General features: G+C 44.2%; 1 protein-coding gene across 5 annotated transcripts in view; it reads left to right on the top strand.

Moving 5' to 3' along the window:
• The window catches only part of EXTL3 (exostosin like glycosyltransferase 3), a 226,817-nt gene that overhangs the window by 86,955 nt on the left and 111,942 nt on the right, over positions 1 to 27,920 (top strand). For 4 of the 5 annotated variants that reach the window (XM_034766740.1, XM_034766741.1, XM_034766743.1 and 1 more), the window contains one exon: positions 11,569 to 11,725. The exons of the other annotated variant lie outside the window; for it this stretch is intronic. The gene's annotated coding sequence lies outside the window, so the exon portion shown is untranslated. The remainder of the gene's footprint in view (positions 1 to 11,568; positions 11,726 to 27,920) is intronic. 5 annotated transcript variants of the gene reach the window in all.

Genomic DNA, 27,920 nt, shown 5'->3' with positions numbered 1-27,920 from the left:
CTCATTTATATACCTGCAGAGATCTGAGCGTATGGTGCTGCATTACCCATTGTGATTGCCTGAAGCAGTGCAGGGGAGCCCCAAGTCCTTTCTTTTGATTGAAGTCTAGGTTTTGTGGGTGCTCTGTCCACCTGTCTCGATTTCCGTGGCTGCCTGCATGGCCCTCTCAATGGGAGTTGTGTGCATAGTGCCCTTTCCTGAACTCAGGATTTAGCAGATAAAATTTTCCAGTTCACTTTTTTTATTTTTATGAGCTCCTGACTCTCCTGTGTAAAATTCTGAAAACCATTGCTTGGCATCTGGAAACAATTCTGCGTCTGTGTGTTCTTCCCCTGTGCTGGGTTCCTTTCCCATCTGATAACCTTATCCTCCCTTTGCGATGTCGCAATTATCTGCTCTGGCAACTTGTTCGGACAGCACCAGCAACCTCAGGTGGGGGAATAAATAATCCACGCTAACAAGCAGATAGATCCTCAAAGAGCCTATTTCTGCACAAAAGTTCTTGATAGTAAAGCAAGGGAAGAGAAATATAAGAAATACATGTGCACTTTTTTTTTGATCAAAACCTAAACATTAATTGTTTGGAATGCTATGGAAAAATGACTGCACTGTAGAAATTAGAAATGGGAATGACTTCTTAGGTCACTTTTTCTACCCTGTGTGCACACTGCAGAATTGTTTTCTACAGTACATTCTGTAATGGGCTTATTATCCAGTCTACTTTTTAACTGTGCTTAACAATGAGGCACTTGCCACTTCCCCTAGGAGACTCTTCCACATCCTAATGGAGCTCGCTATAGGAAAGTCCAGCCTATGTTTTCTCTCTCAAACTTTAATTCCATCGCTCCAAGCTGTGCTTCTGCGTACCACACTAAATAATTCCTCTCCCTTCAGATATTTGTAAGCTGTTGTCATATTGTTCCTCTTTTAGCTATTTGGTAGCCAAGCTCTACATTTCTAGCTCTTTCTTCATCAGTTGGTCTTTCCAGCTCCTTGACCAGAACGGTGCAGCAAAGAAGAACGCCTTTCAGTTTTCCTGGTCTCTTTTTGTAACAGATCTTGACACTGAACATGTTTTCCCACCTCAGTCCCATCTGCTGTCTTGCTGTGGGTCTTTCCCTTTGGGATTGGCTGCCTTTTTCTCTTTTCAGCTGCTGTCCAAGCATTCCTCCTTACCCCACCTTTGGCTAGCTGATCAGAAATCAACTTTGTACATCATTCACCTATAGCCCATGTGGGCACCATTCATAAAGAGGAGAGCTGTGCATACTCTCGAGCAGCCTGTCTTGGACGTTCAAATAGTCATTCTTTGCAGCAGTTGTTGATTTTTGTCTGGTGACGTCTCCTCAATTGTATTCTACAAACACTGAGCTGCTCTGCTATCCTAAAGACCTCTCCCTATTTGAAGTCCCCTTTTGATTAGACTTGTTGAATGCTATATACTTATTTACTCCTGCCTTTGCTGATCTCGGTCACACCTAACTCCAATTTCTATTTGGCCTCTCTCACTGGCCAGCTTTCCCCGCAGCAGACCTTTTACTACTTGACACTTTTTTTTTTTTTTTTTTTTTAATAACCTGGACACATCATTTCTTCTCTTCACTGCTGTGTCCAGTTCTCTCCGATCCAGTACGATTTATTCAGTTCACACTCTTTAAGTGGTCTCTGCAACTTAACAGAATTGATGCACCCCAGCAAACTTGGAAAGAGAAAAGTTATTCCTTAATGTTCTCTCAGTTTCTTTTCCAAAGTTTCCTTAGTTTCAAATGTTTTTAAATGGTGGGGGGGGGGGAAACCATTGAGCTCCAACTCTTTGTAACTGGACTTCCTTTTCTAGCTGGCTGGCTTCTGAGTTCAGGCACTTAACATGCAAGTGGAATTAACTCATGCTGCTTCATAAAATGCTTTTTATTCCAAAGGATCCCTGAATCCTTTACAACTATACATATGTAATCTTTGGGTGGGCTAGATTTTACTTCACTGCTCTTTTCCAGTGCCTAAAAAACTCAGCTCCCACAGAAAAGCACCTGGAAACCCTGAATTCAGTCACTAAGGATTTTCAGCAACGGTTGTGCAGAATCAATCTCCCCACAATCAAGTCCAAAAAAGAACAAAAGAAATTAACTTAATTCTTAAGTACCAACTTGATAAAATCTTATGATAAAGCAATATAATAACTTCATTTCTACAACATAACATGGCTACTTTATAATCCAGACACATTATCTTCATCGTTATACATAAACATAAATAAAGAAAACAGATTAAATCTAAACAGGTCAGTTCTCACAGAAATACAGTCAGAAGAAACTCAGTTCCCAAAAGCTTAGGTTGAGTTTATCTAAGTCTCAGTTACAGTATTTGATTTCCAAAATCTCTACAGTCTGCGGAGTCGAAAGGACTGGAACAACATCTTCCCTCCACTTGCTTGTAGTACTCTTCAGTTGGAATCCATGCGGACTCTTCCGCCTCCTCTGCTGACATCACTCAGTTAGCTAGTCAGCTAACCAATTAACCAACCACTTGATTTAAGTATATAGATTTAAAAAAATACCTGTTACAAGAAAAATACAAACTGAGAATAGCAAAATATAAGTCATTCTTTCCCCATTATCGCCTTTAAATAGGAGAAAAGTTGGTGAATCGTACTAGTTGAGACAATGTAATTAAAACGGTTGGGCTAAAATCAAACAACATTCCAAGTATACAATTAAATAAAAAAATAGTTTTTGCTTTCTGTAATTAACTGTTGGAGGGTTAACAATGCAAAATGCTTCAGAGGGTAGGGGGAAAACAGCCCACTTTCTACACCCGTGGCTCAGCTTCTCCCAGCTCACACAGGGCACATGGCCTTTTCTAAAGCAGTTGCCCTGACTACTTGCCCTCATGGAGTCTGAGTTTTGCTAAAGGGAATCTATTGCCCATACTCAAAACTACCACACCCAACATCCAGAAATTTGTGGATGTAGAGTGCTAATTGTGCATCTGCCAGGCAACAATGACTCAGACACAACTCATTCCTACTCTCTCCCCTCCCCCCCCCAGATCTCTTAGAGATGTCTCCCTAATAGGCACATGGGTTGCATCTGCACAGGGCCATGGAAATACGGTCGGTCGCCTGTCTGGTGGCAGGATGGTTGTCAGCTGAAACGGTAGCCATGCTCCACAGTGAGGAGAGGGGAAATATTAGACATTCTTATATTCTTATGCCCTGTTTGCTTTGCGTGGATAATAAAATATCATCACCTGAAATCCCACCTGCCTTCCCTCCCTGCATGCAGAGGAAACTGCCTGGTTTTTAGCAGACTTGGGTTTTTTTAAGGGGGGGAGGGGAATTCACAAAAAATTATTCATTCTTGCGTTTCATGAAACTTTATAATAAATGTTAAAAGTGTTCATTTATCAAAAACCCAAATGAAAAATGTCAATAACTGTTTCTGAGAAATTTAAAAAACAAAACACTATCGTGCAAAATTTAAAAAAGAGAGAGAGAGAGAGAAATGATTGAGAACTTGGAAATAAGAACATCAACGTTTTTTGTGACACTGTTTTCTCTCATGAATTTCTCTCTCGTGGAGGCATGAAGAGCTGCATCTACTCTGCTAGGGTGCGGTTCTGTGCAAATCCAGCTCTGAAACAATTGAAGCTTAGACATCTAAACCATCCTTTCTGGAAGTATTTCTGTTTGAGTCTCCCTGTGAAACAGAAAATGGGCGTAGGGAGGGGGGAAAACAATTCAGATCTCTCTTTGTGGTGGAGAGCGTGTTGCTTTTGCTCTTGTTTCTTCCGGGAGGCTGTAAGTGATTTTCCTTTTCTTAAGCCATCCTTGTGTTTTTTTCTGATTTGCAGTGTGGGTGGTGATCTGGTGGGGATAGTGTCAGAGGAGTATGTGGTGAAGTAGTGAGAGGCTCAGATATAAAAATTGGCCCCCAAAATTGTGATTCTAGGAGGACAAGAACTTTTGCTCTGACAGAGTTAGTCTAAGCTTGCACCCACATTGTGTGTGTCAATGCTATTCAAAGTTGAGCTGCTGGGTACCAGATGCAAAGGGGAAGGTTTTAAGCATCTGTCTGTAGGATAAGGAACTGCTCCTCTGTTCGTGGCTGCATGTGTGATCGGTGGTGATGAATGTTGCAACCTTTTGCTAGTTTTATAGGATTTTTTAAATGATTTTTTAGGACTTTTGGATAAGGGTCAGTCTGTCGACATTCTCACAGCCACGACCACAGAGTTCTCAAAATAACTATGGATTTGCTGACTGACTGTTCAGCTGCATATTTTACTTTTGAACTGTGGACTTTCTGAGCAAGACATTTTTGGCAGGGGGACGTTCTTCATTTGCATAACGTTGGAGTAATCAGACTCCATCCAGTGACTGCAGAAGGGGAATATCTCATTCTGATTTGCCAAGGGACTCCTGAGGAAAGAAGAAACAGCAAGGTTGCCATCTTCAAAAATTTGAAGGAAAAAAAGAAGCCATGGCTTGCTTCTGGTTGCTGGCCTCAGGCTGTGCCATGCCACCATGTCTGACAGAGAGGCCTGTGCTGCCTCTGCCTTCCTGACTGGCCACTGACAAGTAGGAGTCCAGCAACACACATCTAAGATTCTATATCCACAAGCAAGTTGACCTATAGCCGGCCAGGATGTCTGTCAGCACTAAAATAATTGAGCTGTGAAAACTGACCAATCATTTCAATCACATACCAGCATGTGACAGTGTACCAAGTGCAGAGGCTCCCGGCTGGAGGCATCAGGGTCCTACCACACCCTGTCCCAGAAAGGAGCAGTAGCGCAGTCCTCCAGGCTGCCTAGAGTGGCAGCAGGGGAAGCAGCCAATAAAGGCCCAGGAGGGCCATATAAAAGGAACTGCAGAGCCAGAGTTAGGCAATTGCTGCCTGGAGCTGTTGGAGTGAGGGTGGTGTTCCTGGCTGGCTGAGGGAGCTACAGGAGTGTGGACAGAGCAGTTGCTGGCAGGGACTAGGGGAGCAAGAGGGAGCTCCTGGCTGTCTGCTGGGACTTGCTGTATGCTCTGAGGTAAGGTGATACGTTGGTGAAGGTGCTGGGGCTGCAGGGAAGTGGCCCAGGGAACTGTAGCAGCACAGTAAAGAGTTAAAGGGGACACAGCAGCAGGTGGCTGCTATTCATAGGGTTCCTGGGTGTAGTGGGTGGGCCCGGCTCCCCCTCCCTCCCCACTGCCACAGAGGAGTGGCCTTACACTCAGAGAGGGGATTGAAGACCCCCGAAAAGGGTCAGCGATACTGGACTTTATTAGATCTTGATACACCCTCAGAAGGGGACTTGAACCATTAGTGACTCAGCTGGAGGGCTTGGGTCAGTAAAAGGCCCAGAGAGGGCAAAGACGTAGTCTCCAAGGAGGGAGCCCTGGGGGCACGGACCCTGTCAGGACTGTTGAGGGCATTAGAAGGGCCTTGTTGGACTGATACCCCGGAAGGGGTCTGCTTTGTTCGTGATTCACATGAACTGTGTGTGACTCAGTCTGAGGGCTGAGACTCTGAAACCTGCCTGAGAAATTGCTCACAGCGGTCACTGCAAGCTGAGAGAGTTACAGACACACACCCAGCCAGGCGGTGCTTGTGAGAGGTGCATGCCACACCCTTACACAGTTTCATGAAGCTGAATGAAACTGCAAGAGTCGTGACAACCATCCTATATAAGCATTGATCTTTTGGGTTTGTTTTTCCAGTTTCTACTAGCAGAAGGACATATTTTTACCTTACCATTCTAGCATGTTTATTTTAACTCCAGTAGATTCCTGGTAGTGTGTGTGTGTGTGTGTGTGTGTGTGTGTGTGTATAGAACTCAGAGTTTATCTGAGAATGACACCTGTCAAATAATCTCTCAAACACTTGAAACAGCCATAGGTTAAATAGCCACACTGTCTAAAAATATCACACAAGCGTATATTTTATGGTTAGGAGTTGTATGTTTTCCCTGAGAAATCATGTTATTTTCGCCTAAAATTTGTATTTGAGCTTTGAATGTAGCAAGCTGTATCATTTGAATTGAATTGGAATATTTTATGTAGCCCTATGGTGTGATGGGGAGAAGGGATTGTTGCCTATATGTTATAAAGTTGTAATTTGGACAGGCAGCCTTGTTTGGCCTCAGAGTTGGCCCAGCATCAGCTTCAACTAGGGAGTGATTTGATGCTCCCTGTATCAGGCATTAAGCTGGAATGTAAATATATCAGCTAGCATTGTGATTGATAGTGCCCTGTTATTTTGGGGCTGATGGATAAACCAAGACTGCACCTATCTCAAATTATTAGAAAAATCTTACAAAGAATTTTTGGTTTATTTTATGTGGTTCAGTCGACCTGATGATTAGATTAATTTGATTTGATTGATTTTGATTTTATATATTAATTTTATTTTATACTTTTGATTAGTTATTTAGTTTAGTTAATACAGTTTGAATCTTGTGTTGACTTCCCCCTCCTGTTCCCATCAGTTCAGGACGTGAGGAAGTCCCTGGGTACATAAAAGACAACTCTGTGCCCCACCTAGTGGTGGTCCATAAAAGTGAACCATAATCTTCAGTGTTTTTTGTAGTTGCTGATGTTAAACGATTTGTGGACCAGGGCAATGACAGTCACAGCTCACAGGCATTGTTAACACATGGAGTTTTGTGTCTTTTCTTTTCCTCGGTGATAACTTTATTCACCTGCATTGCAGGTGTTTTTCAATGCGTATTAAATGTCCTGGAAGGGACATTTCCAGAGCTTCTTGAAAGGCAGTCTATGCTCTAATGAGGAGGGCGTGGGGTGAATGACTGCTGGCCTGCTGCACGTTGGAAAGAGATGAGGGGAACAGAAAAGTAGTTACGGAGGGGAAAGGGGATGGGAAAGGTTGGATCCAAGGCAAAAGAGGGCATCTGTTATGATGTGCACAGCACAAGGCTATTTGTCTTCAGTTTAACTACTTTTTTTCCCCTGTAAAATTCCCAAGTTTTACAAAAGCTGCTGTTTGAGGGTTTTTTTAGAGGTGGTTATTTTGGACCACTCAAAGAGCTTGGCTTGTTTAGCCAACCAAAGGAAGGCTGAGGGGAGATATGATTGCTCTCTATAAATACATCAAAAGGATAAATACCAGGGAGGGAGAGGAGTTATTTAAGTTAAGTGCCAATGTGGACACAAGAACAAATGGATATAAACTGGCCATCAACAAGTTTAGGCTTGAAACTAGATGAAGGTTTCTAACCATCAGAGGAGTGAAACTCTGGAAGAGCCTTCCAAGGGGAGCAGTGGAGGGCAAAAAACCTAACTGGCTTCAAGACTGAGCTTGATAAGTTCATGGGGGGGATGGTATGATGAGACTGCCTACAATCGGCTACATGCCATTGCTAGTAGCAAATATCCTCAACGGCCGGTGATGGGACCCTAGATGGGGAGGGCTCTGAGTTACTACAGAGAATTCTGTCCAGGCCAAAATGCTTGGGTCCAACTGACCGCCGTATTTGGGGTCAGGAAGGAATTTTCCCAGGGTCAGATTGGCAGAGACCCAGGGTGTTTTTTGCCTTAGTCTGCAGCATGGGGCAGGGGTCACTTGCAGGTGCAAACTAGTGTAAGTGGTGAATTCTCATGATTTAAGGACTTCAGTGACTCAGCCGGAGGTTAGGGGTCTGTTACAGGAGTGGGTGGGCGAAGTTCTGTGGCCTCCAATGTGCAGGAGGTCAGATTAGATGATCATGATGGTCCCTTCTCGCCTTAGTCCATGAGTCTACATGAAAATACTGACTGTGTTAATTCAGTACAGTCCATCGGGTAGCTATGTTTATGTGAATAATAAATTAGTTGACGTGTAAATGTGAGGCCATCTGTTAGGATAAGGCAATGTCGTGGAAGATGCATACAGAGCCATGCATGTGCATACTGTTAATGTACAGTTCATAAAATAAGCTACAGCATTAAACTGCTTTTCCATTTGATATTTGTTACTTTTCTCTTTTTTGTTGCCTTTTTCCCCTGTCTTCCTGCTCTCCAAATTTAATGTTGCTATTTACCTAGAAGACTATTCAATTTTGCACTGATTTTCACCTGTTATTTAATTTTTGGAATAAACACCAGGAAATTCCCAGGGAATTTTTAAACAAAATAAACACTAAAAATGAAGGGCTTTGGCTACGTAGCACCTGTATAATGCTCAGCCTCTTCAGACTGCTTTGCATGCTATTCCTTGCAGCAATCCTGCGGAATAGGGAAGAATGAGCTGTATGGAAACCAAGTCATGCATGTTGTGACTTTCCAAAGTGACAGAAGTGGGATTAGAATTCAGTACCTCAAGGCTCACAGCACCATTCTTGGTCCACTGGACCATGCTGCTACTCAAGACTGTGTCCTACAATACACTGCATTGTAGAGTCTTGAACTGCTGCAACATTAAGAGGCAGTTGAGATTTGCTTTGAGATTTCCCTCAAAACATGAGAGAGATTTTCTAGTGAGTACCGATGGTGGCCTCTTTGCAGGGACCTTCACGGAGAGGTGCAGGGGTCACTAGATTTCTGTCCCTTCTCCGACAAGCAAATGATGTGCTCACACAGAAGGTGCAAGTTAGGCTCTAAAAGCTGAGCGGTATTGCGCCTGTCTGATCCCTTACAAATAAGCTGCTGCATGTAATGAAGAATTCAATTCTAGGCAGCAGTCCAGGGAGTTCAAGGGTTCTGTTTAAGATCCAGTGTGCAAAGGTTTTGTTTAATATTTGGTATGCAAATTCCTAAAAGGCTTATGCCCGTTTTTAAAGATTTATTTGTTACCAGATGTGCCCATTACTTTGGGGTATGCTCATTTATTCGGGTTACTCCTCTGGGGAAGGGGGTTCTGTAATCCTGTCAATGTACTGCTTGTGTCACTTGTGTTTACATATGGAGCTCTACTTCTCCCTTCTGCAAGTCCCCTCCCAATGGAGCTGTTCTGCAGGACCTAGGGTCCCTAGGGCTGGGTTACTCCAGCCCCAGAACCAGATAAACACCCACACGTACATTAACAGAGCAAGTCTGAGCAGACCGGGTCCATCAGCACTGTCAAGCTGACCCCTTATATGTCTCTGGATTCACTGGGCTGGAGGAAGCAGCACTTTCAAGCTGTCTCTCCTTATATGCCCCTGGGCTCCATGGACTGGGTCAAGCAGCACTTTCAAGCTGTTACCCTTATGTGTCCCAAATTCAGCACACCCCTATCCCCACTCCCCCAACACAATTGTACTGGCAGTAACCTACTCGATGAGCAAACCCCTCAGTATTTTGGGTGCTGCAGGGATCTTTAGCTTAGGTAAAAGAAGCGTTGCTGTAGAGTGAATGGGGGAGGCTAAAAACACAAACGAGTAAAGTTCTCTTCTCTCTCCCCATTGATTGCTCTAAGCTGTCTGTCTCGTTTCATGTTGTATCTAACCTAGATTGTAGATTCTTCCAAACAGAGAGCATCTTGTACATCTAGGGCCCATTGAGGTATTGTGTTTCTGTCAGTAGTCTACTGGACTGGGACCCAGGAGATCTAGGTTCTAGTCCGTGGGCATGCACCTCTCTGTGCCTCTATTCACTTTCTTACCTTTTTACTTGTCTGTTTAGGTTCTAAGCTATTCTGGGCCAGGACTAACCCTTGCTATGTATTTGTACAGCTCCTAGCATGATGAAACCCCAATCTCCGTTTGATTGTTCTTACATTTACTATTGTTTTGGCCACCACTAAAAATATATGGCTTCATCTTCTTCCTTTGGAAGACTCTACTACAGTCTATGGCTCTAACTTTTTGGACACACTTCCTGATATATCAGACTTGTGCTCCCTTTCCAAATTTCATGTAAATTTCTGTCATTCCCCACATTCCTGTCTCTGCTCACTGTTTACCCTTCCAATATTTATATCCTCGTATCATATCTCCTCCCCTTTGGCCTTAGTCATTGCTTAATGTGCTTTAAAAAAAAAAAAAGTGTTTTTGATCAAAAGGGTTTAAAGAGTTTAGGTTTCACTGCAGCAAGCCGAGACCAGTGACTAGAAAATGGTCTGCTGTGCAGAAGGTTTGGAGGACCGGTCCAGACATAAATTAATAGTCCTCAGCATCAAAGTTTGTAGCATCAAAGGAAGTGGGCTCCTTTGGTGCAATTATCAGAATAATGTTGAAATCAGATCAAAAAGTATCTTCTGTCTCCATTTCTAGACTGCATTTCTGAAATCAAAGGACTGTTTTATTTTTAAAAATAAATGTTAAGACCACAAGAGGATTTCAGAGAGGAGAAAATTGCTGCTTTGTTTCTGTGAACAAATGAGGATTTTTTTTTTAAGTACTTTGTCCATTTTAACTTGTTTGTAATTGGCTCTTAACCTCCGATGTCTCGAACCTGCAACCTCTTAAAAAAGGGATCGCTCTTAAGAGAGATCCAAAACTGGCATTGGAATTTGTTTTGAGGTCTTTGTTAAGGGCTATACTATGGTTGATTAAGGTACAGTGTTTTTACGGAGCTGGATGCACCTAGCACGGAGCTCAGATACAAATGTATTCTCTAGTGGTTGGAGGGAACAATAGTTTCTCCCTGGCACACACCAATTACATTTAATCATTGGTTAAGCAGCTGTATAAATGATTGCAGTCTTTAAGTAAAATTCAATCCCGTGGCTAAGCCAAATCCACATGGAATGCAGAATATAGCAACAAAGGCTTTTTAACGCAAGTTACTTTTTTAAAGACCACTGTCCAAGATAATTTCCTCTTTACTTTGATTATAATTCCATTGAAAGTTTGAAATTATCACTTTCTTAACTCAGAGAATTTCCTTGCTTAAGAGCTTGGAATTGCTCACAGGATCTGGGACTCTTGATGTCAGCTGGGAGGTCCTCTTGGTGGTGGGATGTTTGCTCATGGAGGGCAGATGGTCAAGGGAGAAGTGGGAGAGGGTTCACAGAACCCTCCTTTTAAAGAATCATGGGATTTTTGCAAACTGATACATCACAAAGACAAGTCCAATGTTTTTGGCTTCCTCCTCTTGATTAGTGCCACATCCGTTTTTGTCTTTTCAAGAGCTCATTCTTGGACCACTCTGAGTTTGAGCTGAATAAAATCAGAAAGTAGATTTGAAATCTTACAAGCTTGGTGTGGTTCCTGTGTGCAGTGCGTGGTTACGTATCACAATCGAGCATAGTGGAGGAGATCATTCAAGTAGTAGCAGTTAAAGTAAATGACTTTCATCTGTGTGGTTGATATGTTGGTTGATTGGAGAGTGCAGGCATTGCCAAACTTTATTTGAAACATAGAAGAAGCAGAAGTGCTTGTGAGCTTGAATGTCTTTGTGAGCTTGAATGTCTTTGTGTTGAGTGCATTTGTTGCACACTGTTACCTTGTTGCATTTATGCTCCACAAAATAAAGGAAAGGGAGTAAGCTGTCATACAGTAATTGAGTACACAGACAGTGGCTTTTGTGCACCAGTAGATTTTGGAGCGCATAGATATATTGCATGGGCCTGGAGTTGCTTGATTTGAAATGCTTTGGTTCCAAGTTCATCAACTACAAATAATACACCACAATTAAAGAAGTCTTTGTTTGTTTTTGTGTTTTAGTTGACCCTGTTGGTCGTCCATGGGAGCACTGTGAGACCTGAGCAAGAAGGTGGTTGCGAAGGAGTCTGAAAGCGCCCAGATTAAATTTTCTCATTGGTGATCACAGCTATCTGACTGGTAGGAAGCTGGATTCTGGTTGCAGAAACCTGATTTTCAGGTAAGGTGTTTACTGTGAGTTCAAGCATGCCTTGCTCCTTGGATGTGACTGCCGTATGTCTTCATGCTGAAATGTGGTCCAGGAGAAACTACACCAAGTCTTCTTAAATTACAGTAAAAACAACGAGGAGTCCTCGTGGCACCTTAGAGACTAACACATTTATTTGGGCATAAGCTTTCGTGGGCTACAGCCCACTTCATCAGATGTATGGAGTGAAAAATACAGTAAGCAGTATACATATTACAGCACATGAAAAGATGGGAGATGCCTTACCAACTGGGGGGTCAGTGCTAATGCAGCCAATTCAATTAAGATGGAAGTGGCCTATTCTCAACAGTTGACAAGAAGGGATGAATATCAACACAGGAAAAATTACCTTTGTAGTGCTAATGAGGTCAATGCAATCAAGTTGGACGTTGTCCGTTCCCAACAGTTGATAAGAAGGTGGGAGTATCAGCAGAGGGAAAACTACATTTTGTAGTGACCCATCCACTCCCAGTCTTTATTCAGGCCTAATTTGATGGTGTCCAGTTTGCAAATTAATTCCAATTCTGCAGTTTCTTGTTGAAGTCTGTTTTTGAAGTTTTTTTGTTAAAGAATTGCCACTTTTAAGTCTGTTATTGAGTGTCCAGGGAGATTGAAGTGTTCTCCTACTGGTTTTCGAATGTTATAATTCTTGATGGCAACGTCAGTTCATTCTTTTGCGTCGAGACCGTCCGATTTGGCAAATGTACACGGCAGAGGGGCATTGCTGGCACATGGACTATATCACATTGGTAGATGTGCAGGTGAACGAGCCTCTGATGGTGTGGCTGATGTGGTTTGGTCCTATCATGCTGTCCCTTGAATAGATATGTGGACAGAGCTGGCAATGCGGTTTATTGGAGAGATTGGTTGTGTGGTGTGTAGTTGCTGGTTGGGGGCTGTCTGTAAGCAAGGATTGGCCTGTCTCCCAAGGTCTGTGAGAGTGAAGGATTGTTCTTCAGGATAGATTGTAGATCCTGGATGATGTGCTGGAGAGGTTTTAGTTGGGGGCTGTAGGTGACGGCTGGTGGCGTTCTGTTATTTTCTTTGTTGGTCCTGTCCTGTAGTAGGTGACTTCTGGGTACTCTTCTGGCTCTGTTGGTCTGTTTCTTCACTTAACCAGGTGGATACTGTAGTTTTAAGAACGCTTTATAGAGATCCTGTAGATTTTTGTCTCTGTCTGAGGGATCGGAACAAATGCGGTTGTATCTTAGAGCTTGGCTGTAAACAATGGATCGTGTGATGTGGTCTGGATGAAAGCTGGAGGCATGTAGGTAAGTAATAGCAGTCAGTAGGTTTCCATATAGGGTGGTGGTTATGTGACCATCACTTATTTGCACTGTAGTGTCCAGGAAGTGGATCTCTTGTGTGGACTGGTCCAGGCTGAGGTTGTGGTAGGGTGGAAATCATTGAAATCCTGGTGGAATTCCTCAAGGGCCTCCTTCCCGTGGATCCATATGATGAAGATGTCATCAGTGTAGCGCAAATAGAGTAGGAGCGCTAGGGGACGAGCGCTGAGGAAGCGTTGTTCTAAGTCAGCCATAAAAATGTTGGTATACTGTGGGGCCATGTGGGTATCCATAGCAGGGCCACTGACTTGAAGGTATAAATTGTTCCCAAATCTGAAATAGTTGTGAGTGAGGACAGAGTTCAGCCACCAGGTTTGCCGTGACATTATCGGTAATACTGTTCCTGACGGCTTGTAGTCATGTTTGTGTGGAATGTTGGTGTAGAGAGCTTCTACATCCTTAGTGGCCAGGATGTTGTTTTCTGGAAGATCACTAATGGATTGTAGTTTTCTCAGGAAGTCAGTGGTGTCTCGAAGATAGCTTGGAGTGCTGGTAGCATAGGGCCTGAGAAGAGAGTCCACATAGCCAGACAATCCTGCTGTCAGGGTGCCAATGCCTGAGATGATGGGTCGTCCAGGATTCCCGGATTTATGGACCTTGGGTAGCAGATAGAATACCCCTGGTCAGGGCTCTTGGGGTGTGTCTGTGTAGATTTGTTCCTGCGTTTCTTCAGGGAGTTTCTTGAGCAGATGGTGCAGTTTCTTTTGGTTACCCTCTTATCCCACTGAGGGATATGGCCTGTAGAATATGGTGTCAGAGAGTTGCCTAGCAGCCTCTCATTCATATTCCAATTTATTCATGATGACTACAGCACTTCCTTTGTCAGCCTTTTTGATTATAATGTCAGAGTTGTTTCTGAGGCTGTGGATGGCATTGTGTTCTGCATGGCTGAGGTTATGGGGCAAGTGATGCTGCTTTTCCACAATTTCAGCCCATGCATGTTGGCGGAAGCACTCAATGTAGGCGGAGGGAAGATAGCTCAGTGATTTGAGCATTGGCCTGCTAAACCCAGGGTTGTGAGTTCAATCCTTGAGGGGGCCACTTAGGGATCTGGGGCAAAAATCAGTACTTGGTCCTGCTAGTGAAGGCAGGGGGCTGGACTCAATGACCTTTCAAGGTCCCTTCCAGTTCTATGAGGTAGGTATAACTCCATATATTTATTTAATGTAGAAGTCCAGTCCTGTTGTTTCGACCTTCAGGAGGAGTCCATGCAGAATCCTTCTTTTTATAGCGTTGGTAGGAAGGTTTCTGTGGGTTATTGTGCTGTTCAGTGGTGTGTTGGAAATATTCCTTGAGTTGGAGATGGTGAAAGTAGGATTCTAGGTCACCACAGAACTGTATCATGTTCGTGGGGGTGGTGGGGCAGAAGGAGAGGCTCTGAGATAGGACAGGCTCTTCTGTTGGGCTAAGAGTATAGCTGGATAGATTCACAATTTGAGGATAAGTTAAGGGAACCACTGTTGTCGCCCTTTGTGGCATGTAGGAGTTTAGATAGTTTAGTGTCCTTTTTCCTCTGTAGAGAAGCAAAGAGCGTGTTATAAATGGCTTGTCTAGTTTTTGTAAAGTCTAGCCACGAGGAGGTTTGTGTGGAAGGTTGGTTTTTTTTAATAAGTCTCCAGTTTTGAGAGCTCATTCATGATCTTCTCCTGTTTGCTTTATAGGATGTTGATCAGGTGGTTCCGCAGTTTCTTTGAGAGTGTGTGGCACAATCTCTCACCATAGTCTGTGTGGTATGTTGATTGCAATGGATTTTTTTACGTTCAGTCCTTTTGGTGTTGTCCAACATACATGGGGCAAAATACACCTCCATTGCTTCCTTGCGTATGTGCTAAAGCACTCTTGTTCCATTGGAACACTGGCACTTAACAGACGGCTGCCGCATACTACTCCTATGGAATATAGTAGTCTGCTGTTAAGGTATTTTTAGAGTGCCAGGCACTGAAATACCTGGGTGCTGAGCATATGAAAAGGGCCTAAGACTTTGAAGGGGTCAAATATGTCCAGGGAGCCCTGACAACTCTTTTGTCTTGCTGAGCTTGTTTCCACTGGGTCTGAGCTACAGAGGTGTCCTCTCTTCCTCTGAAAGATTTTTATTCAGGTAGGCAGGTGTAGAGCTCATGCCATTCCAGAATTGGTGTCTCCCCTGGAACAGATCAGACCAGCTGGGAGGCAAGGTTTGAGACCCTGATTGAGAGTTCTAGCAGATGACTGAAATTCTAATGGCTTCAGCTATGCCTGTCCCCAAAACATGCCTCTTTCTTTCAGCCACTTCAGCTCCAGACATGGTTAGTTCCCATATTTACAGTCTTCTGCCTGCTATAAAACACTCAGCCTTTTCCTCTATTCTAGTTGTGTTGTGGTTTGGTGAGGGAAAGGCATTGCGGCACTTGGGTGTCTATTGGAAAGTAGTGACTGGGGATTTCAGGAGAAGCTCGTAGAGTTTCCCTCCTTGTGGATGAAGAGAGACGAGCTCCAGCTTTCCCAGTCCTGTTGGGAGGAAAAAAATGCTTCCTCTATCTCAGGAACTGTTCCTAGTATGTCCCAGGGGAAGCTTGGTGCCTACATGGCAAGTCTGTGGCAGAGCTTAAACTAGGACTCAGATCATCTGACTCCCAGTTCCTTGCTTAAACCACTGTGTGAGATTTCCTCCTATAGTGTATCCAACTGTAACTGCATGAACAAGAGGGCAGAACATAATCACCTCTGCTGGGCCATCCTAGATGCAGAATTACTGCAGCCCTGTGCTCCTTGTTACTAATTTGGAAAGGAAGCTGTTTCCCCCTCCTTCCCATTGCCCTTATTAAAATCTGAGTTGTGGGAAAATGCTTCATTGACTTTATAGAATCCAGATGTTCTGTCTGGGAGCAGGAAGTCCAAATGCTACTGCTGACCTGTGAAGCTAAAAATAGTGACAGCGTTACCACGAGAGTCTTCCTAAGTTCAGTGTGCAGCTCCTCTCACCAGATGCACCTTGGTGGGTGGAGGCAGATGGAACAAGGTGCAGGTAAACAGCTTGTTAGCTTGATTGCTCAGTATTTTAATTGATTTTGTTTTTATTACGGTAGTGCCTAAAGGCTCCAGCGGAGATCAGGGCCCCATTATGCTAGGCATTGAAAAGACATACAATAAGAGACAGCCCCTGTCCAAAGAGCTTACAATCAAATTTAAGATAAGATGGAGCAAGTGAGTGTAACAAACCATTGGAGGGAGAAGGAAGAAAAGGACGGGCCAAGTGTGTGCATAGTGTGATAGGCCTAGATCAGGGGTCGGCAGCCTTTCAGAAGTGGTGTGCCGAGTCTTCATTTATTCACTCTAATTTAAGATTTCACGTGCCAGTAATACATTTTAACATTTTTAGAAGGTCTCTTTCTATAAGTTTATAATATATAACTAAACTGTTGTTGTATGTAAAGTAAATAGGGTTTTTAAAATGTTGAAGAAGCTTCATTTAACATTAAATTCAAATGCAGAGCCCCCGGACCGGTGGCCAGGACCTGGGCTGTGTGAGTGCCACTGAAAATCAGCTCGCGTGCCGCCTTTGGCACGCGGGCCATAGGTTGCCTACCCCTGGCCTAGATCATGAAAAGTGTTACTCATTTATTATTAGTTATCAAGATAATCAGCTTTCCCGGAGTGCCCCTCATGTGGCTGACTTCCTGGGGACACTGCAGCTGAGGTGGGTCTGGATGGGGGACCCGAATGAGGCAAAAGCATTCAAGGAGCGCATTCCACATGCAAGGGGTTCGTTGTGGAAGAAAGCACGGAGGCACCTGGAGCAGAAGTGGGCAAACGGGCATTCAGGGCTGGCATTGCTGGTGAAACGGAGGGGGTGGGGAGCAACGTGATGAGAGTAGCTTTTGTTTCATGCCGTGTAGAGAGTAGTAATGTTGCTATGGCCACAAATCTTCAAATAGCTGCAGCCAATTTGTGAATTTCCTCTTTGAATACATCCGAACACTGAAATCTGTTGGTTTCTGAAATCATCTTCCAGGAGGCGCTCTATTGCTGGTGACATTTAAAACTAGACAAGAGCCCGTGCTGCTGGTCCAGCCTAGCTGTAAGAGGTTGCTCTGATGAGTCTCTTCTATTGCTAGACTCTAGGGACACTTTAGGGGCTAGAGTGAGCATTCTACCCCCTACTTCCCCCCCATCCCTGTGGGGTTTGGAGTCCCAAGATGCTAGGATAGCAAGGAAACTATTCCTGCATGTCTTCCCTGACCGTGCTCCGCCTCCTGCAGAGCGTTCTCAGTGAAGTGTCCAGGGATAGCTCTGCCTACCCGACTTCCCCTGCAGAGCCGTGGGGCTCCAGAATCAGAGCTGTGAGAATCAATGGCAGTGCCTCCTGCTGCTGCAGTGACTGAAAGACTTTTTTGTTCCCTTCTGTTGCAGCTATGCCCAGGCACGAAGGAGCCTGTCCTTAACACAGCGTCTTTGGCAGCATAGCCAGACGGTGCCCGTGCGGCGGCCTTCAGCTCTTTGAGCGCTGGGCATTGTGGGGAGAAGGGAGAGGGGCTCTTCGTTTTCTCTGCTATAAAGATCCCCGTCTTGCTCAGAAATCAGTCACCGGGGCGCTTGTCCCTCCTTGCAGCGAGGAGAACATTAGTTTGTGCTGAAGCACAGATGTCTGAACCCTTGTGGAGGGACGTGTGTTAGAGCAATGAGCCGTGTCTCTGCCATGCTCCTGTGTGTGCTCAGTTCAGAAGCAAATGACCTGGCAGCTGAATGGCGCCGATTCTTCTTGTCGCCTCGGGAGTTTCCAGACTCCTCTAATGTTTTGTCCCAGCAGCACCCATTGACTTAGTCTAACGAAGGTCACGTTAGGGGTTTGGGCACAACACTGTGAACAAGGGACTCCTACATTTTAATCTCTTCTCTGCCACTGACTTCCTCTGCGGCCTCGGGCACTTCACTGCTCTCTGCCTCAGAGTCCCCATGCCTTCTACCTCACATCCATCAGTTTGTTAATGTCCTGTCCTTTCAGGCTGCCTTAACTGTTAAACTGTGCGGTACCTGAGAGGGATGGATGTTATTTGTACAGTCCCTTGGGCTTGAATGCATGCTTAAAGATGTGTCCCTCTGGTAACCGCATCCTGCAGCTGGATGGCTGGGTTGAGGGAGGGAGCTGCTGCACTGAGTACTGGGGTCCTTCCCTCCTAAAGTTTCTGCTCTAAATATATTGGCAAGCAACGTTTACTTGAAACTAAATTAAAAATTCAACTGTTTATACAGCTTCAAAAGCAGGAAATCCTAATAAACAGAGCACAGTGTTACCAACCTGCACTTAGAGCCGCAGCTAGTGCCTCGCGGCACTAAATGCCATTTGTCTGTAACATGAAGTGCACAGCTAGGGGCTGCGGATTGTGGTTCTTGGACAATAGCGTGTGTAAGGTTTGTGTGTATCCATTAAAGAATAAGCTTGACTGTTGTGAATGGTCAGACTTTGACCCCTCTGAAACCTGGAAGGGTTGAGGCGTGTGCTGTCGGTCAACGGAACGGTTGTTTGCCCTAGATTTGCAGTGAGGTCTTCTACAAACTCCAGTGCTCTCCATAACAGGAAATAAGCAGAGACAAACCCAAAGCAGATGGTGCCGTCATAAACCTGGTAGGTGGAGCCACCCCACCATCATGTACCTTAAATATTAGTGTAACGGTCTCACATTATACAGGAGCATATATGGTAACTTTTAAAGTGTCTCAGGTGTATGCAGAGTCTCTAACCTTAAAGTACCACCTGTCTGACCTCCTGCCCTGCATGGTGAGTTCTGTGGTAAAGCAGTGAGTTCCTGGAAAAGATGCTCCTGTCCTGCAGGAGAGGTGGTGTCACAGGGTCCGCACAGGTCTCCGCCCTCTCTAGCCTGTGCCGGCTGGTTAAATAAAGAGTCCCCACACCTTCTTCAGTGCTTCACCCTTGTGTCTTTATTTACAGTGCAACAGCATAGTCCCCCTTATTCCCGCAACAGCTGTCCCCAGTCAGACCCTTCCCAGGGTCTCCTGGCCCGTGAGGCCCCTTACCTTTGGTGAGGAGACAGAGATGTAACCCTCCTACCCCCTCCCAGGCTAGCCTCCTGACTGAGCTTTCTCCGGGGCTTTTATAGCCCTCCCCTTCCTCAGCCCCGCTGTCTCTACTTCGCTCAAGTCATTGCTGTGAGCTGGCCCTCGTTAGGGCCTGCAGCTGTGCTCTCTGCTGGCTGCCCGGGCCCCTGCACCTGGCTTCCCTACCAGAAAGCAGGGCTTGGCCAGCCTTTTGGCAGGGCATTCAAGGGGTTTTACCCCAGCCCTGCCACAGGTGGGATACCCGTTTGTCCAACGCAGAACTTCTCCAGTAGTCAGTTTTTATTCTTTCCCTTGTCTTTTTCCTCGCTGCTTACCCTTTCATTGTGTGTGATGCCCATTTGTTGTATCTTCTTGCGATTTTGATTGTAAGCCGTCTGGTGCAGGGTCTCCTTTTTCTTTTGCACAGCATGTAGTATAAAGGGGGCCCTGACACAGTCCTCTTGGCACTGAAATATAGATGATAAATACTAAGAATCCTCTTGTTCTAAGTGTATAGGGACTACCTGGAAACTTCCCCCACCTTTCTGTTCGCGTAATCACAGTATTTAACATTCCTATTATGTGCTTCAATCCAATCACCTTTAACTCGATTGTTCTGAGATTACTTATCTGGGAGAGATGGAGGTTCATAACATTAAATGGGTTTGAAATTACTGCATTAAATAGCTGTAATTGGGGTTATTGTGCTGGACTAGCTGAGTCCTGGGGTTTGCAGTAGGCAGGAATTAACAGGGACATGTTCTTTTTGCTGTGGTTGCTAGTTGTGCAGCTGTGCTTTTATTTAAAGAGCCCACCCAGTGCACCTTTTAGCAACGTACAATGGAAATGAATGGTCAATAAGACTTGGGGGATTGATGCTACTTTCTGAGTCCCTGGTTTACTCTGGGGTGCACAATGAAACACTATGCTCATAGTGAAGCGGTAATAATTGGCTCTTATGTAGAGTTGTTCTGCCTCTAGATTTCATAGCGCTTTACAAAGGAAGAAAAGTAACACTTGTCCCCATTTTATCAGTGGGGGAGCGGAGGCACTTAGAGAAGTGACTTGGCCCAAATCACATAGCAGGTCAATTAAAGAGCTGGGAATAGAACTCCGGACTCGTGGCCCCCAAACCAGTGCCTTGTCTGAGATTAAACTGCCTCTCTTTCACTCCGTTGAAATAATAAATATCCTGAATTGTTTCAGCGTGTGTCCTGCAAGGAGAAGATTGACACTGCAGTTAGTGAGACCTCAGCCTGGAAGGAAGCTGCATTGTTTGCATGGGGGAAATCCACGACAAGCGGGAGCTAGTGTAGAACACGTTACTTTGGCACTAGCCAGTGTTCCCTGATCAGTGTGGTGTATTGGTATTGCAGAAAGCTCCAACTTCTCCCAGCATGGTAGGTCCCATTTTCAGTGTTGTTTCCACTATGCTGTGAGATCCTGCTACCAAAGCGGTCTCCCTCCACCCCCAGTGTGGTTAAAACGCAGTTAGAATAAAGCAATTTTAAGTGGTTCCCTAAACTGCACCATAAGAATGGCCACACTGGGTCAGACCAGCGGCCATCTTGCCCAGTATCCTGTCTTCCGACAGTGGCCAATGCCAGGTGCTTCAAAGGGAATGAACAGAACAGGGCAATCACTAAGTGATCCAGCCCCTGTTGTCCTGTCCCAGCCATGGACTCTGTCTGATAGGCTGTAGCACAACTTGATCCTGTCCATACTGAAGACATGAACATTGTTTTAGTCCTAAGTTGTAACAGGATCCCCCTATGCTGTAGAAATTGTAGTTTAGATGGGACTTTGGTGCTGGCATCAGAACTTAAAAGGAAGGCTGCTTAATAATGGATGTGGGGGGAAGTATGAGGGTTTGGGATGGCGCCAATATCTGAATAAGGATGTCGGTGTGGGGAGGAGATGAAAGAGAAGTGAATGAAGGGGAAATGAGGAGAGGTTTCTAGAGATGCATGAATGAGGAAAGGAGGCAGGAATCAGTTTTCAGTTTCTCCGAAGTGAATCTTTCAAAGCACACATGCTCATTTCTATGAGTCGTTCCATGGCAATTGCTGTAGAATTCACTCATGCAGGTGGTTAAAAGCTAAATGTTTCAAATTACCACTTTACTGTTTGCTTGTGAGGCACAGCTATAGACCAGACAGCTCCCTGCTCCAAGGATCTTACAGGCTAAGTCAGACGAGGCACAGCAAGAAATGAAAGACTGGATATGGTGGCATGGGATAAACAAGTGACCCGATGAAAAAACCATGCCCTATACTTTATGTACACATTTTGTTTTCTTGGTGAGTGTGCATTGTATTTTGTCATGTTAATACATTATCATTTGAAGGAGCAAAGTCATTTCAAGATGCAGAAATGGAAATGTGTTCTCTGTGGAATGCTGCCGAAGAGAACTACATGTCAAGGAGGGCAACAATGAACATCAAGCCAGGAAAATGTGTTCTAAAAATGTCCGTCTGAAGAACGGATGCAAGCCTATTGGCTTGTTGCCGCCACTTGTTCTACGGAAATTTGTGATAGTGACCAAAGTTAGCAAGCCTGTCTGGTGCTGTCCCCTCCTCTGCCAACGTGGCATGTTATCAGAAAATTGACCATAACAACGGCCTAATCTTAGTCTTACTCTACCATATCTGCTGCGCTATGCGTTTTCCAATCACAAATGCCTGCTTTATCGACAAACAGGTCTTTACTCTGTTGGCATCAACATAACTATGAGTGGGGAGCTGGATTCTGTTCTACTTTATGCATCACCAGCACAACTGTAAGCTAAATTCCCAGCGCAGATTCTCTTCTAGTGATGAAGCGAGAAGCAGAAAGAAGAGTGATCAGATCCCAGTGGCTGTAAGAGTAGCACTTAGAAAAATCATCTGTTGACTCGCAAATGGAAGTCATTGCGAGAAAGTCACTTGACACTGTTTACCTTTGAGTCCCTTTTCTTGCTACAGCTGTCCTGTTAAGGAATCCGGAATTCTGTTCTGGGGTCTTCCACAGTCAGATGTACCCGTTGTGCTTTTAAGGGCAAACTTTGCTGTTAATATTTGAAACTGAGTTTTTTCTCATTTATTTAAATGTTCTGCAAGTGTGTGTGTGTGTGTATGTATGTATGTATGTATATTTCTTAAGGTTCCTATAGATGAATCATCTTTTCCCAGCAGTGTTAAAAGTTGTTAGCTTTTCTATTAGAAGTCAAATTGTGTGAGCTTTAGCACTTGACACTTCAGAAAAAGGAAGAGTTCCCCTAGCTTGAAACTTGGCATGTTATCACCTCCATCTGGGAGCAATTTTTAATTTTAATTTTAAAAAATAAACTGTAAAAAAACAAAACTATAAAAAGAGTTTGGCCTTTCCAGTGCATTATAAAAGGATTCCCAACAGTCTCTTAAGGCACTCTTCTGCTTTCATATATTTAAACTCTATGGAATGCTATGCTGTTAACTATCTATTATGCTGCAAAACCAGTTACAAAAATGTGTTGTAAATACAAAATCATGATTTGAGTCTTAATCTGGACCATATAGTCTTAATATGGATCATTCAGGAACAATTAATATTGGAAATGTGTAAATAGCAAAGAATTTTTAAAAGTAGTCTCACATCCTGTGATGTGATATACAGTAGCTAAGTTTAATGTTGTTCTGGGTCTCTGATAGCAAACTAGAAAATAAGTTATATAACTAGGGTTGCCAACTGTCTAATCGCACAAACCCAAACACCCCTTCCCTGCGGCCCCATCCCTCCGCTTACTCCAGCCCCCCTGCCTCTGTCACTCGGTTTCCTCCACCCTCACTCATTTTCACTGGGCTGGGGCAGGCGTGTAGGATAGGGTCAGCCTCTGGGCTGGGGGAGCTGCAGAGTCGGCGCTTGGGGCAGGGGCAGCGTGCAGGGGACCTCCTGGCTGCGCGTCCTCCTACGAGCCGCTGCTGGACATGTCACCGCTTCCGGGAGTGGCACGGAGCCAGGGCAGGTATGGAGCCTGCCTTAGCCCCACTGCGCTGACGGACTTTTAGCGACCTAAAATCTCCCAGTTTGGCTTCAGTAGCCATCAGGAGTTCGAACCCGATTCCAGGAGACTCCCAGCCAAACCGGGAGGGTTGGCAACCCTATATATAACACGATTATGATTTTGTAAATTCAGACTTGGTGGATGTGTGCGCACATCACTGCCCTCTGTTGTAAGGAAGCTATCAGAGGGGTTTGGTTTTGAAACTAGCAAGCTGTACTTCACGTTCCCTGCAGTGTATCTTTGGCCCTGGGCTTGCAGCATTCCAAACTGTAGATGGATTTTGCCTACCTGCTCCTGATGTTTCAGTGTCTTTCCATTTATTAGCTCACGTTATTAATTTCTCATAGGAGGAGGAGGATTTCCCATCCTTTATTCATCAGCCTGACCCAGCAAACTTTCTCCCTCTCCCTAAAAGAGCTCCCTTGATTAAGTCGTTCCTACTTCATGGAACCTCCTGGGGAGGAAACGCTGCCAGGTTTAATGAGCAGAAATGGCAAGCAACATCAGACTATATTGGCCTCCTGAAAGGATCTCATTTCACCTTCATTTCATCATTTGTCTGTTGCAGACGAGCTTGTTTAGGGTTGCATCTGATTTTTAAGTATGACATTTTCTGCAGCATGGTTATGAATGTGCAGAAGTGTGGGGGTGGGAGGCCGACTCACGAGAGAAACACCACAGATTCTGGGGATGTTTAACACTCACCCCACCCCCACTTTGTCTCTTTTGATGTGCTGCTGTTGAGAAAGCCTTGTCCATGTTCTGTTCCTCCTTCGCCCAAGGCCACCCGCACTCCAGTAATCATAGGAGGTTTTAAAAAGACCTGATTCTGGGCAACAAGAAATCATGATTATGGAAATTTGAATGTCTCATTCAGTAATCAGAACATGTATTTATCCACCACCTGTTCAGAATGCTCTCTACAAGCTGCCCGTGTGTGAGCTAAAGGAAATTTAAACTGAATATTACTTAAAATGTGCTTGCTCTGAGATAAATGACTATGTAAAACTGGCACCTTCACACTTACCATCATAATTTTTGTTTTATTTCATGCTATTCGTGTGCAAATAAAGTCTCTGCCTTGTCCAAAAGGAGCATATGGTCTAAATTAGGTTGATAACATAAAAATGGTTACATAACAAAGGGTCTTATACTATAGATAGATAGATTAGATTCTGTTTTTTAATATAGGTGGGGCTGGTAGCGAAGTCAATTATCAAGGTTTTAATGACACTTCCTATTAGACCCTGTTTTCAGCTGCTTATAATTTTGCCAACCTCAGTTAACCAGTTGAGCTGGTATTTTCCATGCTGGGTGCCTGCCTAAGGTTGGACGTTTTTGGAAAGATTCATCCAAAACAGTTCAGCCATTTCCGAGAATGAGGGTAGGAATTTTTTTTTTTTTTTTTTTTTGCAATGTGTTTTAAAAAACAAACAAACTCTGCCTTTCACTTGAAAAGCCCTAGCGTTCCCATGATAAGTCTTTTGCTGTTCCTGTGAACATTGGCCAAAACTTGGCTGTTTATAAACCTTTGCAAAATCTCAGTTTGCACATGCTCACTAGAGACTTCTTCGAGTGCAATTAAAATCTCCAAAGATTCTGTGTATCCTGGGCATGCTCCATCCTCTTACAGCTCCTAGTGCTGACCAGACTGCTCATGCACCATCCCCACAGAGCAAGTAGGCATGCCCCATCCCTGGGTGTGGGAGCTGAGAAGGACTTTCCCTGTCATTTCTGCTTTGGAACAGCGGGGAGCTGGACACTGGAACAGTTAGCAGTGAGCCTGTCTCACCTGTGCTCTCAGTGACCCTCCAGGCAGCATGAATGAGGAAGCTAGTGATTAGGAATAGGCTGGTAACTTTGCCTCTGTCCCATATGACATCGAGGAAACTGGTAACAGAATATTGTCTAGTTCTGGGGTCTACATTTTAAAAAGGATGTAAAAAAATCAGAGACTTTACCATAAACAACCACAAAAAGTGGAGATGGGGTTGGAGAGCATGCCTTACAGGGGGAGATTTAGGAAGCTCAATCTCTTTAATTTCTGAAAAAGAAGATTGAGAGGTGACTTGGTTACAATGTCTTAATATCTTCATGGGGAGAAGATACTGGGTACTAAAGGGCTCGTTAATCTAGTGGAGAAAGGGAGAACAAGAACCAATAGCTGGAAACTGAAACCAGACACGTTCAAATGAGAAATTAGGCACAGATTTTTAACTGTGAGGGTGACTAACCATTAGAACAAACTACCCAGGGCAGTGGTAGATTTTTTTGGAAGTTATGCTTTAGCTAAACCCAAGTTACTGGGCTGAAATATAGGGGTAACTGGGTGAAAATTAATAGCCTGTGACACAGGAGGTCAAATTAGGTAATCGAATAGTCCCTTCTGACTTTAAAATCTATGAATTATTTGTATTACGGTGACTCCTAAAAGCCCCAACCAAAATTGGTATTCCTCTGTCTTAGGTGCTGTACACGCCCCGATAAGAGAGAGTGTGTGTACAAATAGACAAGACCAACAGAATTTGGGAGGAAAGGGAACTTTCTTATCCCCGTTTTATATATGGGGAAACTGAAGCATGGAAGTTAAGTGCCAGGGCCTAGAATAGAGCCAGGACCTGAGCCCTGATCTTGTAGGTTGCATTCTAGAGCCTTAACCACAAGATTCAAAGCATCTTGGGAGGCAGTGTCTGAATATGTTGGCCTATGCAATCAGGGTTGTTTCATTAGGATTGCTTGTGAACACCTGGCTCTCTCTGCACTGGTTTGGTGGTGTTGGGCTGTTGGACTTAATTTATTTCCCCCTCTCTCAAAGAAAAAATCCCACAGAACCATTTTTGGTTTTGAAAGCAAATTATATGATGAGTGCTGGGGAGTTTGTTTTTATACAGATAAGAATGCTGAGATTTTTTTTTTTTTTTTTTGCTGTCTCTTTCCTTCATATTTACGTGCTTCACTGGAAATTTAAAGTAATTTTCTTTAACAGAAGCGTTGCTGCTTAGACCTATTTGCGGCATTGCATTGCCATTCTCTCCACTTTTATTATGGAAGACGTTTGTAGCGAGCGGGACTTTGGCTTGCGTGTCTGCTTTGCCTTAATTGCTGCCCATGTCGACCACCCCCCTTCTTAAATCCTAATCCTTTGTGTCATCCCAACTGGTGTAACATGGCAATGATTCGTAGTGGTGCAAAAAGTGGATTATGACTTCAGGTGAGGAGGAACAAACAGTGAGAGAGGAACTTAAAAATCCAAAGATCCTGTTCTCTCTAAATAGCTCCTTGAATCTGAGCTGCACATGTGGGTGGAGTTGTTTCTTTGTGAAAGCCTTTTCCAGGCTTAGTAGAGAAGCATCAGCTGGGACTTGGTGACTGACAAATCCTAGAATTAGATCTAAGCCTATGGGTTTCTTTAGATGTTCTCTACATCATCTGTTCTCCATGTCATCGTCTCCTCTATCCTCCTGCACCTCAGGTGCATAAGGTGTCCACCAGTTTCCACCATTTATTTCGATCTTGTGCTGGTCTGTTCAGGCTTCTGAGTGTCCTGTTGATGAATTCGGCTTCTGTCCCTATTGTTCTGCATAATGCTTCTTTAGGTCTCCCTCTTTTTCTCCTCCTAGATGGGGTTCATATTATCACTCAAAGTGGAAATCATCCTTAAAGTGCAGTAGCCCTGGCACTACCACCCGCTGTAGCTGTGGTGCAGGAGAATAGAATACTGTCCTGGGGAGAGAGACAGCTGGGAAGAGGGCTTGGAATCTGCCTGAAGGGGGCACTTGGAAGGCAGATAGAGAAGGAGGTGAAAAGAGACGGTGCTCAGGTGAGCAGGGGATTGTCTAGAGGAAGCTGGACTGTGAAGGGCTGTGTGCAAGGAGCCCAACCGTGAAGTTGACTGTTGGGACGCTGACAGAAGAAATACAGTTTGGGTGTCTGGCTGTAGCCGTCTGGGTGAAGAGCTGTTATTCGCAGGTGTGGTGTTGAAAAAACGTCTTTGATTGATTGTGATGGTAATTTACAGTTTTATTACTTTCCTGAACAATATTATTCTATTATTTATATTATTTTATTATTCCTGCCAAGTTTCTGGGTTTTTCCTTTATAAAGTTTAACATTTTAAGGAGGACGTACTACTTGGTAATACCATGGTAACTCTCTTCTGCTTCCCTCTTCTGCTCTCATCTTGGGGCCATGATGCCTCCCTTCTTTTCTTATGCCAGATGTCCCCCCTCTCTTATTGAGATTACCACCTGGTAATCTAAGTGGCAAAAGCGCTTGGGGAAAATTTAAACTAGATTGGGGGATATACTGTAGGGAACCATTCTGTGTTAGCAGTGGAAGGACTAGACAACCTTACAGACCTTGTCCCAGTTGGATTCCGTGAAACCATTGCTCTGTGATATTTCTTCTGCAAGGAGCTAATGGCTTGTTCATATTCTTCAGATTTTTTTTTTAAATGCCTTTCGTAGGGTGGGATCAAAGTCTTTCATTTGCTCTCTATTCTGCAATAAGGGAAGCAGATTTTAATTATGTTTTATCCATTCCACTCACTGGGTGGAAACTAAATGGATTGTTTGATTGCGATGTGAACTGTGTCTCATTCTTGAATAACGAAGGACGCCGCAAACGCTCTCTGTTTCTAGCTCTATTTTGAAGTGTTCTGCTAAGAAATAGTAATATGCTGGGTGACCTGTATGTTCAACTGAAGCGTAAACATTCCAGACCACGAGAGCTAGAGAGCAAGTGTAGGTAATGGATCCAGGCGGTTATG

This window comes from Trachemys scripta, chromosome 3 (genome assembly GCF_013100865.1).
Source record: "Trachemys scripta elegans isolate TJP31775 chromosome 3, CAS_Tse_1.0, whole genome shotgun sequence".
Classification (NCBI taxonomy): Eukaryota; Metazoa; Chordata; order Testudines; family Emydidae; genus Trachemys; species Trachemys scripta.
The sequence above is the reverse complement of the archived record's forward strand: the minus strand, read 5'-3'. Positions and strand labels throughout refer to the sequence as shown.